This window comes from Maniola jurtina, chromosome 22, assembly GCF_905333055.1.
Source record: "Maniola jurtina chromosome 22, ilManJurt1.1, whole genome shotgun sequence".
Lineage (NCBI taxonomy): Eukaryota > Metazoa > Arthropoda > Insecta > Lepidoptera > Nymphalidae > Maniola > Maniola jurtina.
The window spans coordinates 8677137-8688150 of NC_060050.1; the positions used below are offsets into that span (position 1 = coordinate 8677137).

Genomic DNA, 11014 nt, shown 5'->3' on the forward strand with positions numbered 1-11014 from the left:
CCTCTTTTTGGGTCGGGGGTTAAAAATTAGAGACGGCGCGAGCTAGTAATTTCATGTACATTTTGGGTTTTATGTACATATTGAAGCATTTGTCGAACATGTATATACAGATCAAAAGCGTGTTCCACTTCCAATCCTCAAAGTTTGCGGAGTACTCCACACGTGACACTCCACGAGAGTGTATGGTAGGCGTATGCTCCGATGAAAGTATGTTTTCAAGGTTTGCTACATACTAGAAACTACTGGCAAAATAGTGAAGTAGAAAACTTGTTAAGTAAAACAAGGTTATTTTCTGGAGTCAAGGCCGATCCAGATCCATATTTGCGTATAAGGCCTCCCTCCGGTTCTGATGCAAAATCTTGAAAAATCCTTAAGTAATACTTATATATACAATAAGTAAATACTTTTCATATTATATAGATATTAATAGCCCAAAGGTTAAGAGATATAATAATAGATATTAATCGCCCAAAGGTTAATCAATTCGTCATTATGGTCCGGGTAGCATAAGCTATATTTTGTACGAAAAAAATTGACCTTACGGATGTTACATCAAATAGTAGGGGTCTCCAAATTTTTTTTTGTTATTGTATCGATTGGGATATCAAATGAAAGAGGGAAAAATATTCTGAATTCATAAATATAAATATAGTACCAGTGTTAAAATACACCGAGCGACAGAAAAACAATTTTACTCTATCTTTCGCTATCTATCGCCAGTTCGCGGGTAGTAGTTGGGTTCTAGTTGTTTAACTTTATCTTGTTGAAATTGTAAGATAATAATGATTGACCTGATAATTACTTAAACTTAAAACTAAAGCTTCGACGGTTCCAAACGCGCTCTGGTCTGAGAAGAAGCTCACAATAAACTCGGCCTGTGAGTGTGAATTAACTAGGTAATGTTCACGCCACGTCATGTTCATGACTGATTAGAAATTCATTGCAATATCACACCATTTGCTATTCCATTACGGAACACGTAGTAAGACAAGACGACATAGGTGTCAGGATATTTATTAAATTTCTCACTGCCACCTTTCAGTTAAAGGTGCCTTGGAAACAGCAAAGAGCCATTAGGAGCTGCAGGTTTATTACGATACTTGTGGCCACTTCGCAAGTTCTGAGGAAACATTTTTAAACAGGGAAATGGTTTTTATTAACAAGATAAAGTTCAGGTGCATGACACGGGTCTGCCCGCGAAGCCAAGTTGCTCAAATCATTCGATTCCTCAATAGGATAACGATAATAATTAATTAGTGTCAGTCCCTAGCCGTAAGTATATTGTATGTTAGATGATTTAGATAATTTAGCTTAGTTTAACTTAACTTTACTTTAACTTAATTTCCATCTTATTATATTCTTTTAAAATTTATAACTTAGGTATTTTTTCATAGTCTTTAGGTTAGCTATTATATTATATTTTATATTTTACTGTACGACTTATGTTTATGTTAACGCACGCTGTGACTGCCCGTAAGTGGAGTTGCATTAAGAGCCATAGAATGTAAGGAACAACATGTAGGTATAATTTAAATGTGTAACTCTGTGGGCGGTACTATAGTAAATAAATAAATAAATAAATAGAAATCAAATTTAATGAAATGAAATGAAATGATTTCTTTATTTTGCGAAATGTGAGTAACAATGATGGTATATTGACAGATCCTTGGTCCTTCACATTCATGTATGGTGTGCCATTTATGCCAGTGTCCTGCCATTTATGTATGGTGTGCAAAATATGTAGTTAAACTATTTATTAAATACAATAAATAATCAATCAAAAATAAGAATATAAATTGAGATTGAAATGACCATGATGTGATCCTATAAGGGTTCCGTTTTTCCTACGGAACCCTAATTATGATTATGATTAAGTTGCGAGTTGAAAACTCTCTCTCTGTGGTCATCATAATTATTTGTTCTAACACATATTTATTCCACACCTCATTACTTCACTCCTCGTTAACAGAAGGTTCATGTGATAAGGCAATGTAATAAATCAGGAAGGCAACAATAGGAGAACGTGATAGTGTGGCATTGTACCGTATCGTACCGTGAAACCGTACGGTACGGAATAACGTAGGAACAATAGACGGCGTCTGTCAATCTGTCATGATCGCCTTACGGTTGCAAATGGTAACAAATCGAGTCCGAATCAGTAACTTGAGTATATAATAAGAGAGTATGTAAGTATATTATACTATGAGTACTTACCGGGTGTATCACTTATTCAAATTCAAATTCAAAATATTTTTATTCAATTAGATTTTACAAGTTCTTTTGAATCGTCAAAACCATCTACCACTAGTTCGGAATGCCTTTCCTACCGAGAAAAACCAGCAAGAAACTCGTTGCTCTTTTCAAAGATTTGATATACAATATTATGCCATGTATAAAAGCAATTGAAGTCCCGCGCATTGCTGGAGCGAATTTTAGGTCTAATCCACGCTCTTTTATCATTTACATCATCTTCGATTTGATATTATTATTATTTAGAGGTATATTAGAGAGGAAACAAAATTGTGAACTGTTTTCGAATACTTTTTCCCGTCTTTTTTAACTTACTGAATACAAATCTGAATTCGTTTCCAAGCAAACCGGCCTAAAGTTGTACTGAATTCGAGTTCAGAATTCATGATTTCGATGACTGAATACAAACTTGAACTCATTTCCATGCAAACGGCCAAAAACTTCGTTATTTCTATTCAGGCACATCACGGTTGTTGTCTTATTGTATTTATTTATACGGTTGTTTAGTGGTGATCGTGGTAAGTAATTAGTTAATCATAATTCAAAATTCAAAATGTTTTTATGCAATTAAAGTTTTACAAGTGCTTTTGAATAGTCAAAAAATCTACCACTGGTTCGGAATGCCGTTCCTACCGAGAAGAACCAGCAAGAAACTCGGCGGTTGCTCTTTTCAAGTACATATTCAATTTACAATAATATGCCATACAAGCATAATTAACCTTTAACAAATATATACATATAGGTATCGGACATAAATCTGTTTTCCGTTACGTGTGAACATGAGCTTAGCCGCCTATCAGCAACACGGTCGGTAATGTGGGAAGATCCGTGTGTAAACAAACTTTCTGTTTAACTAGCTAAGCCTGCATTGATATACTAAACTAAAGATATTTGTGATAAAAATGTCCGAAGAAAAGAAAAATAACTAGTCAAAATTAGGTTAACAGCAACACAAAAACGTCGGACCCTTCTTTCAGGTGTAGGAAAACTACTCCTGTATCAGATCAGAACGCTCCGCTCTTCCATAACAATATCAATGTGAGCGTGCATACAATATGAATAAAGATTGTAACTAGTTAATACTTATACTACTTGCTACTATTAGGAAATGCTGCAGTCTTGAATTAATTATAACCCACAGTACAGCTGTAACAATACTCGGTTGCAGCACTAATATTCTGTGCTAACGGCTAAAAATAAAAGCTCAACTTAGTCGTAGATTAAGGATTGGTCTTCGCTGCGCGTCACAACTGTTGAGCTTCAAATCTAAAAGGTATGATTCAAAATCCATCCCTTGAACAATTAAAAATAGTTATAAAATGTGATTGAAAAATTTAAAATAATTGACAGAACAAGGAGATAAATAAATGATAGCGTAGATATGGAGTTTAGTTTAAAAATTTGAATTTCCTACGATTAACCTATCACAATGAAATTCTACCCTATAATATTCTCGATAAGTTAGAAAAAAGTTACAAGCACGTATAAATTTATGATCTCGGATAACCTCTACGCGTTGAACCTGTGTTGTTCGAGTAGCTTTTGGGAGAACATTTCAATAATTCGTTAAAAATATCATATTTATATATTTAATATTTTATTTAATTTATTTATATTATATTTATTATAGTTATATTATTGTCCTATTTGCTTTTTCTGACTGACTTTTATTGGGAACTGAGTATCTTTAATTTTTATAAATCGATGTGAACGAGCGTAATTCATGTAAGCACACGTATAATGGTATTAGTGGTCACATATTACTTGATTGGAACCCACGATGAAACAACATAAATCTGTTATAAGCATACTAACTACATAGTTTTGTTTGCATAGTGCTTACTATTTTATCCAGAGCTGTGAAGCAGGCAGGATGAAAGTGTTATTAACAAGGCTCTCTCCGTCGATTACTCCATACAATCGTAGTCCCAATTTCATTTGAATATTAAGCAACCAAAGTCCTTAAAATTTTACAGACATATTCTAGAAACCAATATATGTGCCTGTAGTGTTTTAGATTTGTCTAAAACTATGTAGTTTTAAAATTACAGGGGCTAAAAGATTTGTATGTGAATTTTTAAGACCGCGTAACATTGAAACCGAATATTTAAACGGAAATCTGGAAAACCACAGGTATAGATATTAGTTCCCGGAACGTTTCTACAAAATTTCATTGAGTATGATTGGTTAGTATTCAAATGAGACGAACTACGTTTGTATGGAGCGAGTGACGGAGAGACCCCTCTTAAACCCCTATCAGATTCTATTCTACACGGCACCGCATCGGAATGTTAAATCGCTTTTACACTTTGCTAGTTGGTTAGTAACTAGCCAAGGCCGAAGCCGAAGTGGTTGAATAGAATTGGTTATATTCTCTTACATTGTTATGAAGTTAAAAATATAAGTTATCCAGCTCTCTTACACAATACAAAAACACATGAAAAACTAAATAAAAACCGAATTGAAGATTTCCTGAATCTCAAAGTCGGTTAAAAATGTCGTAATCTACGCAACGCTGTCAGTCACAAACTCAGCGAGATCGTGAACATCTTATAAACAATGAACTATTTTTAAACAAAAAACTTTGAGAGATTGAAAATAGTATGCAGGAACTGAATCGTAATAATTTTAGTGTTTTCTTACTACTGGCCCTCGAGATACATCTATCTATCTATCTATAGATAGTAAAAACTTATGTCTGTCTGTTTCTCTTTTAACACGACTACACAAGGAGTGTAATGTTTCAGGGTGCGTATATATGTAGTCTCCTCTTACGGGTCTCCTCTCAGAATGAGAAGAGTTTGACCACAGTCTACCATGCTCTGGCCATGTGCGGATTGGCAGACTTCACATAACTTTGAAAACATTTGGAGAACTTTCAGGCATGCAGGTTTCCTCACGATGTTTTCCTTCATTGTTAAAGAAAGTAACGCAGAACCCGGTGAAACCGACTGTGTGTTTGTGTAGCACTAAATGTAACAAAAATACCGTGTACATTCTACTTATAAGTATAAATTAAAAATTTATAATACCCCCGACAAGTGAAGGTTACAGTAACTAGAAAAGAGCTGATAACTTTCAAACGGCTGAACTGATTTTCTTGAATTATAGCTAAGAACACTCTCGATCAAGCCACCTTTCAAACAAAAAAACTAAATTAAAATCGGTTCATTAGTTTAGGAGCTACGATGAGCTACGCACAGACAGATACTCAGATACACAGATACACACGTCAAACTTATAACACCCCTCTTTTTGGGTTGAAGGTTAAAAAAAACTGCTTGAAACGCACGTAGCTTCGAAAAGTCAGAGGTGCGTGCCCGGGATCGAACCCCTGATCTCCCAAATAGGAAGGACGACGTTTTAACCTCTAGGCTATCACCGCATAATATCCTACTAATATTATAAACGCGAAAGTTTGTATGTATGGATGTTTGTAACTCTTTCACGCAAAAACTACTGAACGGATTTGGCTGGGAATGTAGATAGATTATATCCTGGATTAGCATATAGGCTACATTTTATCCCGGTAAATCAATTAGTTCCCACGGGATTTTTTAAAACTATATCCACGGGAACGAAGTCGCGGGCCTTAGCTAGTTACCTATATAAGTTTAATAAAAAAAATCTCATTTTAACCGAGAAAAAATATTTTTATCTCTGAGTTAAGAGCTCTCGGCTCAATAAATTTTTCCGCAATTTGAATAGAAAACAGGGATATTCCCGATGGTACGATAAGATTCATCAGTTTAGGTTGTTATCCCAACTCGTGCCTATTACGGAAACGGACCCGCACAATTCATGACTTTGATAAAGTGTTTGCACACTTGTAACTATATACAGTCAAAGAAATAATACCTACAGTTTCCTCTTTTTTAACTCCCAACCCAAAAAGGGGGGTGTTATAAGTTTGACGTGTGTATCTGTCTGTGGCATCATAGCTCCTAAACTAATGAACCGATTTTAATTTAGTTTTATTTGTTTGAAAGGTGGCTTGATCGAGAGTGTTCTTAGCTGTAATCCAAGAAAATCGGTTCAGCCGTTTGAAAGTTATCAGCTCTTTTCTAGTTACTGTAACCTTCACTTCTCGGGGGTGTTATAAATTTTTAATTTACACTTGTTCTTATATATGAGTCGTATACCTATTTACTGACAGACTGACTGATGTAGTGCTTCCGTGTTCATTTTTTCACTTGCAAGGTTCCGTACCCGAGGGTGCCAAAAAGACCCTATTACTAAGCCTCCCCTTTCCATCCGTCTGTCCGTCTGTATATCAACAGGTTGTGTCTCATGAACCATAATGGGTAGAGTTGTAATGTAATTTTCAAAGTGTGTATTTCTATTGCCGCTATTTCAAAATGGTCAAAATGTGAATAAAAAAAAAATTTAAAACTAGATAATCTTGTAGATGGTAGTTCACCGATTTTTTAATACGCTTAATATCAATAAGAGTCATTACCTAAAATAACAGCCTGGATCATTTTATAAAAAAAATTATAGAAATAATGATGAATAGTTTGATGTTTTGATCCGATTCGTAAGTTTTTTTTTTATATAAACATTCTTTGAACTTAAATTAAAGCGACTTCAATAAAAATGCTAATATACGTACTCTTATGAAATTTAAACAGGATTGATCCCTGAGTGTTTCCTTTGGATTGTACAGGAGTCATGCAAATCAGCCGCCCGCCCGCGCCGGCTTCCCGAAATAATCAGTGTTTTTACATAAGATTATCTCTTCCTTTTTAAATCAGTTATAAAAAATTTATCTGTAGATCGAGCCATCTAGTTTGTCTGATTTATTTATTTAGTGCATTATGCCTTAATACTATTAAGCATGTTTTTATTATAAGACATACGATTAACTATTAAGTTAATAGTTAATATTTATAATTAACTATTATATCTATATATATTACTATAACTATATACTATTAATGCTATAACTATTAACTATTAAGTTAATAGTTAATCGTATGTGCTATAAAAACGGCCAAGGGCGAGTCGGAGTCGCATACGAAGGGTTCCGTACCATCGTACACGATATAAGACTATGATTTTTCCTTTGCACCGTGGCCGTTTCGAAATTCGTTGTCTTGATTGTTTATTTTTTTGTTGTTATAGCAGCAATTTTCACACATTGTGTGAAAATTTCAACCCTCTACTTATTACAGTTCATGAGATACAGGGATACAGCACTCTGACCGTCAGACGGACGAATGGATAAACGGATAGACAGTGAAGGCTTCGAAATAGGATTCCTTTGGCACCATTGAATTTGGAAGCGCCACTCCGCCATTTGGCACTCATCGGGTACGGTACCCTAAAAAACTCAAAATAAATACGTAGAAGAGAGAGATTGGCTTGTTGTATAAGGTATAAGTTAGCGACAGGTCGAAATAGCAATCGGATTATGAGGAGGGGGACGCCCCGCACCGGGTTAGAACCTATGATGCTGTACAGTAGACAGGAATGTCAAGTTCCCACTTACCTATGTAGTGACGTCAATGTATGTAGGTATGGTTTGTTGGCGCCAATTGATGTGATAACGCCTTTTACAACTTAATTTAGCAAAGGGTTCTTCCCTGCACGTAAGTACCTATACTTTAATGAAAAGTTTCCATCACACTAATATTATAAAGACGAAAGTTTGTGTGTGTGTGTGTGTGTGTGTGTGTGTGTGTGTGTGTGTTTGTTACTCCTTCACGCAAAAACTACTGGACGGATTTGGCTGAAATTCGGAATGGAGATAGATAATATCCTGGATTAGCACATAGGCTACTTTTTATCCCGGAAAACTAAAGAGTTCCCACGGGATTTCGAAAAAACTAAATCCACGTGGACGAAGTCGCGGGCGTCAGCTAGTGACAAATAATAAAGCCGGCAATTCAGCATAAATATAAGCAAAATAAAGTAGAAAACTAAAACCCGATTGCGATCGTCTTAATGAACGTTGAAATATGGATACGATACCGAGAGATAGATAAAAATACCTATATGTGTCAAATAAAACATGATTGTTAGTTTCACCATCACGTAACAAGCCTGGAGTTTTCAAAACCTATTTACAATAGACTTTTATAAAAAAACTTTTTTGAATAAAATAAAAAATATTGGATAGAATCTGTGGATGAAAAATAAATTGTTAAACTTTGAAATGTTTACAACTGTTTTTTGAACACTGTATGATATCGGACAGTCTCTTTGTACGCGTAAATTGGATAGAAAATGAAAAAACATTTTCGCTATATTTGAATTTCCGGGAAAACAAGTACTTTTTATAATGTGGATAAAAAATAAATTGTTAAACTTTGAATTTTTTTAAGCTGGGTTGCTGTTGATTGTTGTCGTAGGCTCTTCATACGAATTGAATAAAATCAATATAATAATATACATACGGGTTTCCGCAGAGCATGTGAATGAGAATTAAATATGGTATAAAAACGGGCCAAGTGCGAGTCAGATTCGCGCACCGAGGGTTCCGCACTCGGGTATTTTTTGCGACAAATCAAATACGATAATTCAAAAACTATTATGCACAAAAATAAATTAAAATCTGTTTTAGAATCTAGAAGTAAAGCCATTTCACATGACACCCATTGATACTTTGAAAATTGAAAATACTAATTATTATTTGCTAATATGAATATATTTTAATTTTTTTTATGATGTAGCCACAATTTCACAGTTTTCGGATTTTTCCCTTTACTTGTGCTATAAGACCTACCTAACTGCCAAATTTCATCATTCTAGGTCAACGAGAAGTAACCATAACGAGAGGTTTTCTTGACAGACACGTCTTCATCTGCACTTTTGCTCACTACTTATAAAAAAAAATTGTAAGATGAAGGGCTTTTAAGTATTTCAAACCCTTTAATTAAGGCGTCAATATTTGTCGTTTTTTATACTCCTAATTGGACTAAAGGGCGCCACTCTCGCATCACCTTATTTGTTTTCCCTAATGGATTTGCTTTTAGAGGTAGGCTTATTCTAATAATAATAATGGGTTTGCTTGTTTGAATATTTATGACAATATTTTCATATTAAACAATAAATTTTCTGCTAATGTTTTTGCTATTTTTAGTGTATTGATACATTAGAATATAATACTTATCTACAATTTATTAGTCCGGGCCACTTTAAAGATGAAAATTCGTTTTTAATTTTTTCTTTTTCTCGTGGATTGCTCCATAGATTTACAGATTCTTTTATTTCGTTATAAAATATCACAGGTCTTATATGAGATATTTTTTTCAATAACTTCGACCCCGTTCACACGGTATTTTTTTTTTTCTTTAAATCTGGCTTTACTCTGATTAGCCAATGTCAAGTTTGTGATATTTTCAAGTTATTGAATTTATACAAGTATGGACTCCGTCTGCGCCGGCGCCCGCCGACATACGCGCGGCGCCCCTTTAGAGCGCTTCCCAGTCAGTTCCACCACCAAAAAACACCAACTAACACAAAAACCAGCCACTCTTAACAAAAAAAAAACACTCCAAACAAGCACAGCACGCGCGCCAGCAAACGCCATCACAGACGAAGTCCTCACACGGTATTTGAACCATATTTTGCAGTATAAGAGCTCGTTCACACAGGCTGCGTAAACGTTGCGTAAGCATAGACGTAGCATGTACCATTGCGATTTGCGTTGTAATGTATGGAACTGTATGAAACATGACGTGCTGCATCAACAATTGGTGTGAATCGACCATAAATCTTACCGAATAGGTACGTAGTGGCACAAACATTTTATTAAAAAACTATTTACACTTTGATAGTACTGCAAAAAAACGTATATGATGAACACACACGATGGTACGCATTCTTACTTCCATCTGGGCAGGTTTCCGCACACAACGTTTCCATATTGTTCATATTGTGCGTGCAGATGGTACGCATATGAACGGTTCCATATTCAGTTTATACGTTAACACGTGTTCAGTAAGATTTTGCAAGAAAACATGCTGTGTAAACAGGGTCTGAGTCCAACAGAAGATGTTTGGCAGGCTTATTTTTAGGTGTTATAAGTTTGACGTGTGCATCTGTGTATCTATCTGTGGCATAGTAGCTCCTAAACTAATGAACCGATTTTAATTTAGTTTTTTTTTGTTTCAAAGGTGGCTTGATCAAGAGTGTTCTTAGCTATAATCCAAGAAAATCGGTTCAGCTGTTTGAAAGTTATCAGCTCTTTTCTAGTTACTGTAACCTTCACTAGTCGGGGGTGTTATAAATTTTTAATTTATTGTTATATGAGTCGTCTAGTCAAATACAAAACAAAGTTGTCACAATCAGTAATAGTAATCGTAGATATTTCCTGTTATCAGTTTTGCGGGCCAGTAGGCGATGCACTTGAGATATCAGATAAACGCCACTCGATACTGAAAAATAATTTTATCTTGAAAATATCAACATCTAACCTTATTTTTTTGTATGTGAAGGCATATTGGTCGGATGGATTTCTTCGACTAATTTAATATACTTAACAGGGCTCTCTCCGTCACTCGCTTCATACAATCGTAGTTCCAATTTCATTTGAATATTAAGCAACCAAAGTCCATGAAATTTTGCAGACACATTCTAGAAACTAATATCTGTGTCTGTGGTGTTTTAGATTTTTCTAAAAATATGTTGTTTTAAAATTACAGGGGCTCAAAGATTTATATGTAAATTTTTAAGACCGCGTAACTTTGAAACCGAATGTTTTAACAGAAATCTTGAAAACCACATATTAGTTTCTGAATATGTCTGCAAAATTTCATGG

The 11014-nt window shown here is 34.8% G+C and overlaps 1 protein-coding gene across 1 annotated transcript in view; it reads left to right on the forward strand.

Annotated features, from left to right (window-relative positions):
- LOC123876988 (atrial natriuretic peptide receptor 1) overlaps positions 1-11014 on the forward strand; it is a 167112-nt gene that overhangs the window by 7282 nt on the left and 148816 nt on the right. The gene's annotated exons all lie outside the window — the stretch shown is intronic.